The sequence below is a fragment of the Medicago truncatula genome, chromosome 8 (genome assembly GCF_003473485.1).
Source record: "Medicago truncatula cultivar Jemalong A17 chromosome 8, MtrunA17r5.0-ANR, whole genome shotgun sequence".
Classification (NCBI taxonomy): Eukaryota; Viridiplantae; Streptophyta; class Magnoliopsida; order Fabales; family Fabaceae; genus Medicago; species Medicago truncatula.
This window is the reverse complement of record NC_053049.1, coordinates 30,685,808-30,694,082: the sequence shown is the minus strand read 5'-3', so window position 1 is coordinate 30,694,082 and position 8,275 is coordinate 30,685,808.

The following is an 8,275-nucleotide window of genomic DNA, read 5'->3' as shown; positions in this document are numbered from 1 at the left end:
TCAGAAAAAGAAAAAATTAAGGATCAAGACTCTCGTAGAATGTCTTCTTACGGGACTATGCCCCTCAAAATCCAAAATTTTATCGTTTAGACCTATTTTTCATTTTTTTTCAAGGTATCATATTCTCCGAAAAATTAGCATTAGTTTCATTTGGTTTTTAGAGTTTTTTGGTGGTATGTTTATATTTTTATGATTTTATTTGACAGGTTTTATCATTATTTTACTTTACTTTTTGGTTTTTTTAAAACCAAAATTCAAAACTACTGAATGAGAGAGATTTTGATTGCTGATTATATATAAGCATATTTTGGATTATATAATCCGAACACATCCAAATTGTGCTCGGATTTTATAATTCAAAATCTCATGTTCATTTTTATAAAAATTATAGGGCGCGTGAGAAATAAATAAGGGAAAAAAAGTAATAGTTCTATATTTATATCTAGAACTGCATTTGTATTTTACTCTTAAGCATAACATGAGACATTTATTTCGAGAAAAAAAAATTATTTGTTGTATTACCGTGTGATGAACATGACAAAGTTCATAGAATATCTTGACAAAACAATAGCTCATAGAATATTGAATTCAACACTATAGTATATCAATGCATAACTTGATCATGAGGTTACACTAGATAACGAGCACTATCCTTAAACATTTAGAATCAAGTATTGTTAATAATCAAGCAATTTGATTCAAGTGGTTAAAAAGTTCTATCAAATGACAAATTGTTAAGGAATTAAGATCAAACAAATTATTGTTAATAAGAACGACAATATTGAACATACTATGTGAGTGTAAGATGATCGTCACAACAAACAAATCAGAACATTACTCTTCACGCTTCTAAAAAAAATCTTTTCCGCAAGTATCGTTGGTCGAGCGACACTTTTTAGCTTGGTTCAATCACTTAGAATTAGAGGAGATACAAATGAACCAAGATCAGACAATCCAGATATAACTATATGTTGACAACTGAACAGAGATCAAACAATTCATATATAACTATATGATGATAACCACAATAAGTTCCTTCCTGAAAGTATGGGGACAACAAAATGAGTCATTCTCGAACATTTTATTATATACGTGAAGTACAAACTTGAATCATATTAAAAATAACAATAGAACACGGTTAAAGTAGAAAAACAAAAGAAAATGATAAAAATACCAACACAATTATTAGATCTCAAACCAAGTGTGACCAAAACACAAAGTTTTGATGACGGCTTTTTGTGAGGACACTTGGAGGTGATATTTTTTACTCTATTTACCTATAAAATATAAAAGAAAAATGTAATAGTACAATAAAATTCATATTTATCTTAACATTTTAATACTCACATGGATTGGGAGGTTTTAATAATGTTTCTTGCAAAATAAGTTAACAGGTAATTAAAATATATTGATAAAAAACGTTATTTTGACACTTATCAACATAAAACTTAATAATTTCTCTTTTATTTAATGACACTTCTTCCGTCACTTTTTATAAGTACATTTTGTATTTTTCATATATATTAATAGAGAAAATAATAACTTTTTTTTTGTCCAGTTTGCATGTAGATTTTATAAAGTACTCTTTTTATTTTATTTTTTGAAACAAAAGTACTCTTTTTATTTTAATGAGTCTAAATTTAACTTTTCAACTATTAAGATAAATTTCTTTCGAAAAAAAAAAAAACTATTGATAAATTTATAATAGTACTATTAATAAGGGATTTTTTTAAACAATAAGGGGTAGTCTTAAAATAAGCAGTTCTCATAAAGACTTATATTAATGGACAAAACGTTTTTTTTTAAGTTAGACTTGTAATTAGGGAAGGAGGAAATGATATCTCAAGACTACCCCTCATTTAATTTTATTTTTATAATTCCAGTGATCCAATTTATTGGTAATATAGGCTAATTAGCAAATATATTTAATTTAATTGAGAGTGTATAAAAGAAATACAGGCCCTTTTATTTATAGATTAAAATAAAAAGAAGAGGTTGTACAAATTAAATACGGGCCCTAAAAATCAAATATTTTTTAAAAGAGCTTATCCAAAAACGTCAAAGTTGACTTTTTAAAAAATATAAAACAAACACGTCCATAATGGACTTCATTTCTTAGGCTATGTTTGGCCAAAAATAAGGGATAGCTGATGAATTTATAGAAATAACTTATTATCTAGTTTACGTATAATTTATAACAGTTATAATAGTTCTTTGAATTTAGTGTTCGGTAAATTTAGTGGTTGAATGAATTATTTTTTGTTGGAAAATGTGTTTTGACTCTCCCTCTCTAACCTAAAAACGCAACACCTCTCCTCCACTGCTCTGCTCTCCCTCACCTTCCTCAAATCCAATTGTTACAATCAAGATATAGATATTCGGCTTCAGTGTTGCACTTTCTTTTTATAGTTGCACCACCATCAAACCACAATCGGGGTCGTTCCACATGTCAAGGGTCTATTTTCCGTCGATGACACTGCCTCTAAAGTGGTTGTGTTCTTGTTATTTTGGATTTCTCTATCTGAATTTGCTTTGGATTTGGATTTGGTTTATGTTTTATGATCTGGTTTGTGCATCTATTTGTTGCTCGATCCAGGTGTTTCAGATCCTATCATGGATAGTTATTTGTTCAGATCTAGATTAGGATATGGTATGTTCGAAGGTTTGCGGGTCGGTTTCTTGGAGATTGTTCGCGCCTTGTTGTTATTGATATAGCACCGCCTCTTTCACGACGACGGTGGCTATTGGTGGTGTTATGGGTTTCAAAAACGCGGTCATTCGCGTCTGTGTGTTGTTACTGATATTGATCTTGAATTTGTACGATATGGTTTGGTTCTCTGCCTTGTTTTGGTGGTTTTGAGCTCTGACCATTGACTCGGTTGTTCGGACGGCAAGACTCAAAACGGTCACGAGCTAAGTGTTTTCGTGTTAGAAGTAGAGAGTTGTGGTGTATGGGTATGTTTCGTGTTGGCGGATTGTTTATTCTCCGATGTTTTAAATTTGACTCTTTTAAAGCTTTAGGGTTATTTTGGTTAATTTTGCTTATTGGTATTTGATGTGTGGTCATGCCTTTGATTTCTCAGATTATTATAAGGAACTGTTGAGTTCTGCAGGTTTCAAAGATATGGTGACGCATCGATGTTGTTTGAATATCTGTCGCAGTCCTTGTGGCTGACTTCAGACTGCTTTGGAATCCTGGTCATTCGTATGATTGACATTGAACTAATTGGATTCGAAAGAGTCGATGATGATTGTTGCCTCACTGCAGGGAGTTGTTGGTTCTTGGACAATTTTGTGTTGACGGTTGGTTCATACACCAGATAGTTGACCATGGTTTATTTAGGATTCATCATTGGAGGTTGGATTATATGCATGGCTTAAAATGTTTGTAATGCTCGTTTGGGTTGTCCTGCATGTTTGTGTGTTTTTACTGGGTTAGGTTTATGTTCTCCCTGTTTTTTTTTTAAAATAATATTTATGAGATCTTAACACAAGATTAGAGTATAGTTGAGAAATCACAGATTCTCTTTCTTGATGTTATTATGCTTTGGCCTTATCAAAAAAAAAAAAATTAGTGGTTGAATTAGCTTATAACTATCAAGAGCATTGTTATCTTGACAATCTTTTGGTCCTCCGACACCATATTCTATTATATTGTATAAGTACTGTTTCAATTTTTAGTTACTTATAGTCACATCACTAGTTATAAATCATGTACTTTTATACTGGTTGTCAAATAATTGTTGTTTTTTTGGATGTTCAAATAACAATGCTCAAATATGAAAGACATAAAAAAAAGGTATGCTTTATAAATACTTAATTTTTTTTTCAAGTAAGATGACAAAGATAAAATTGGAAAAAAAAATTAAATTATAAGCTAATTGAATAAACATATCAAAATAAGTTAAAAACTCGTGAAAAAAAAAATTATTATATAAGCTATAAGCTCAAGATATGATATTGCCAAATAAAATTTTAACATGTTTAACTTAATTAACTTTTGCTTATAATCCCTCCACCCTAATTATAAAACACTATTGAAACATTTGGGTGTCACTAAATATAAATATAAGATCATTTATAAATTTCAGAATACATATATTTATTTATTTTTAAATATATCTCTTATTAATACTTTAAAAGTAGAATTGTTTATTTTGAATATTAAAAGTCATATTAAATGAATCTACGCATCAAGGATAAACTAGGAGTATAATACTGTCAATAAAAGTTTTGTATATAAGACGAAAAGAAATAATTTATTGAAAAATGTTTTTTTTTTTGAAGAATTTATTGAAAAATGTTAACAAGTGTTTATGGACATTTGTTAAGATGTCAAATAAAGAAACTTTATTTGAAGAATTGTGTATTCAACACATTAGAACTTTAAAAATGATTTTTTTTTTTCTACAAAAAACTTATAAATTATTTCCTATTTCGAATCCTTAACAAATTTACTCCATCCGATCACATTTATAAACAAATAACATACTTAACCCTTAACAAATAACATGCTTAACCTTTAAAGGAATCAGCAAAGACCATAACTTATTCCAATCATCCTCTACTTTTCAATCATCTCTATTAATCAACACATCTACACAAACACGGTATGCACTTTGAACCGAATAAACACCTTTTTTTTTTTTTTTATCAAACCTCCAAATAATTGCATCATTTTGCCCACGATCAAGTGAAGAAATTTTAAGGATTTCATCAACATCCCTCAAATTAAAATTATTCGTAATCAACAGTTCATTCCAAGACCCATATTGAGGATCAATTAAATGACTTACAGTGACAATCGCTGCATGTTGAATTGTTGGAGTTGACTTAATATAAGTCGCCTCATTTCAGAGTCAAAGAGAGTGCTAAATTGGAATACTTGAACTAGCACCAATTCTCCACGAGTAACCTGTCTTCAACAATATTCGATAGAACCATATGATATGCTACCCAAGGGCACTCCTAAAATATCCACATTCGGAAAGTATTTAACTTTAAAAATTCGAAAGACCGCGTCATTCAGGTTGGTTTAGAGTTCCAACATTGTTTCTCCAACATTGCAAAATTGAAACCATGGATATTTTGATAGTTATAACATCCTAAATTTTGATCCGAGACATTATTTCAAAATATTCATCCCGTAGAAAAATGAGGTTTTTTTGTTTTCAAAATAAACTATTAAAATAACATCTTGAAGAAAACTATTAAAATAAACTAATAAAAAATTATTCTTCATATTTGATTATTTTCAAAGTGAAGAAATCGACAACCACGTTTTCTAATGAGTTAAGAAGAAAAATAATAACTTCATTCAAATATATTTTAAACAACAATTTAATAAAACTCATTTTTATCATCGCGTGCACTTCCATAACACATCAACTTCACATACCATTCTTTTCCTTAAAAAAAAAAACTTCACATAACATTCTTTTGATATCTACAACATTATATTAATTATTTGGTACCTACAATATTATATTAATGTAAGAGTCATTTTCTTTATCTAAATTGGTTCATACTTAAACAAATAGAAAATAGAAATTAATATTATACTTAAATTAAAACACGCGTTAACAAAATCTGTAAGGGAAATGATAATGTATATCTCCAGAGCACTCTTTTAGATCTTTAAATAGTAAATTTTTATAAATATTTTGTTAAAGAGTCTTACATCGGATAAGAGATAGTCTGACAATGTATTTATAAGTGGGGACATTTCTCACCTCACAAGTCGGTTTTGTGGAAGTTGTGTTAGACACAACCTCAATTTCTAAGATGATATCAGTCTTTTCAAGATTTATAGGGCCACCTGCTATCGGGCCACCCCATTTATGTCCACGAATCAAGCCCAATAGTGTTAGTCATGAGGTGGTGTGTTAAGAGTCCCGCATAAGATATGAGATGGTCTGACAATGTGTTTATAAGTGCGGCAATCCTCACCTCACAAGCCAATTTGGCGGGGTTGTGTTAGGCCCAACCACGATTTCTAATATGGTATCAGATCCTCCTCCAAGATCTGTTGGGCCACCTGCTATCAGGTTTTCATTATCGAACCGCCCACCACTTATGTCCATGGTAAGATGTCCAATCTTGAGCGTGAGGAGTGTGTTAAAGAGTCTCAAATCAAATAAGATATAACCTCACAATATGTTTATAAATGAGGGTAATTCTCATCTCATAAACCAGTTTTATGAAGTTGTGTTAAACTCAACCACGATTTTTAAAATATTTACGTAATCAATGCATTAAGAACCAATCTTTACTCACTAACATTTTTTCCTAATTTATTTTAGAGAGATTAGGGAGGATAGTTACTTTGATAAACTAAAAAAGAAAAGAGTAGTAAGTAGTAGTAATGATGGACACGGAATAATGAATGAAATGGGAGGTCCCTTGTCTAGGCCACCATCCGGCAAAATCAGTTTTATTGGCACTTTCTTGTCCCCCAACCAATCCCTCTTTTCCTCTGTGTCTATCTTTATTCCTTTCTGCCTTCTTCACCCACTCACTTATTTTATTTTATTTTATTTTTCCCTTGTTTCATTTCTACATTTGACTCAAATCCCTTCCCTTTTTCATCGCTTTCCCTTCTCACCTTGCCTCACCCCTTTCATTAACTTCATTTAATAATGTTTGACTAACATAATCATACATATAACAGTACAGTACGAAGCATGATGATACTGTGCCAGCTACCTAACATAAAGTTTTCAAAGTACTGTAATTTATTTTTATAAGTAAATAAATTTTGATGTCATAAAAATTAGTCTTACTATATACTCCATATATCAATTGATTTTAGAATAAGAAATAAATTTCAAATTTTTTAGGTATTAAACTTTATATTTTGTTGCTTATTTCAAATTTTTTTTGGGATTAAACTTTATATCAATTTATTTTTTGTAGGGATTAAACTTTATATTTCGTTTGCTTGATTTATAAAATTACTTAACTTTTGCAATTTTAAAGTGAAATGTATTTAAAGTGAATGTATTTTACATGATTATTCAAATATGTGCTTTGCATGAATATTATGTTTGAGAAATGCTATCAACGCTCTCTCTAGCACTCACTTATTTATTGGGTGAAATCAATATATGTCTCACCATTTTATGTGGGTTCCATTTTTAAAGTATAGGTCCTACATTGATTTCACCCAATAAAATGTGAATGTTAGAAATAATGCTCAAAAGAGAGTGTTGCTAACATTTCTCAAACATAATATCCATGCAAAGCACATATTTGAATAGTCATGTAATAACTAATAACACTCATAGTACCGAGGATTTTTGTTTAGGAAGTTGAAAGGTATTAAGGTTATTTATGTAATTTACTTGGTTTAATAGCGAATATGGATATCTGCGGGTGTGGATACTATTAAATCCGCATTCGTATCCATTAATTAGTGGGTAGTTAAAATATCCGTTTATTTTATCCATAGATATCCATTAAAGTATCTGCTCTGTGTCCGTGGCGGATTTTATCCGCGGGTGCGGATTTTTTGCCATCCCTGTTCGCATAAGAGTCCTTCATCATGTCGACACCGCTTGTGTTGGAGGGTGCGACTGCTCGGAGACGGCGGTTAATTTCATTTTCCGTTGCGACATCTTTGGTAGCTCGTGGCACCTTATTTATCAGTGGATTGATATTTCTTTCATATCTCCTGAGTCGGTTGGCGATCATCTTCATCACTTTGTCATTTGACGGGTTTACCGCAATTTACTCACTCCTTCCTCAAAGTGACCTAGCATGCTAGTGTTTGGATTAATTGGAAGGAAATAAACAACATGATTTTTAACAAAAAAAGCTCATGATTTGGTCAAGTTATTAGACTACGTCAAGTTTATGTCTTTTTTATGGTTAAAAGCTAGGTCGCTCACTTCTGCTTTCAGTTATAATGACTGATGGCGGCATCCTTTATTATGTACGTGTGTTAGGGAGTAGTTTTCTTCTGGTTTATTTTCGTTGTGCTTTATGTCTACAGACTCTTAACTTTATATTCTTTTTGGGTACTTCTCTTCTGCACACCTTGTGCGAGTTGAATAACTCTTGTTGAGTAATATTTCATTTTGGTTTCTTAAAAAAATAAAAATAAATAACAATGGTATATTATTTTGCCACTTTAACTCTCTAATATTCATTCAAGATATCACTTTTTTTTTCATTTTGTTTTTTCTATCAAATGATCAAAATATCACATTTTCTCTCTATTTATCACTTGCTAAAGATTTTTTTTTTTTTTTTTCAATTAAATAATTTAGTGACT